The sequence below is a fragment of the Eimeria mitis genome, genomic scaffold (genome assembly GCF_000499745.2).
Source record: "Eimeria mitis Houghton genomic scaffold, Emh_scaff1779, whole genome shotgun sequence".
Lineage (NCBI taxonomy): Eukaryota > Apicomplexa > Conoidasida > Eucoccidiorida > Eimeriidae > Eimeria > Eimeria mitis.
In genome coordinates, this window is record NW_013570096.1 from 2,306 (window position 1) to 2,701 (window position 396).

Here is a 396-nt window from a genome sequence, read left to right on the forward strand (position 1 = left end):
GTTTCTGTCTCCTCAGTGCTTGTCTCTGTCTCCTCGTTGCTTATGCTGTCTCCTCCTGCCCGCTGGTGTCTCCTGATGCAGCGGCTGATCCCTAAACCCTTAGCGGGGTGTTTATCTAGATTGGGTTTTGTTGAGGCTTAGGGTTTAGGGTTTATAGGGTTTAGAGGGTTTATAGGGTTTATAGGGTTTAGAGGGTTTAGGGTTTAGGGTTTAGGGTTTGAATTTGTTTCTATGTCTTTGTGCGTTCTTGTCTTCTGCTTTCACCCGCTTTCTTCTCTTTGTGTTGCTGTTCTTTCCGCGTTGTTTTTCTTTTGTTTCTTTTGTTTTGTTTATTACAAACAAACTACCTTCTGTTTGTTTTGTTTTGTTTTTCTACTTGCGTTTTTTTTTTTTTTT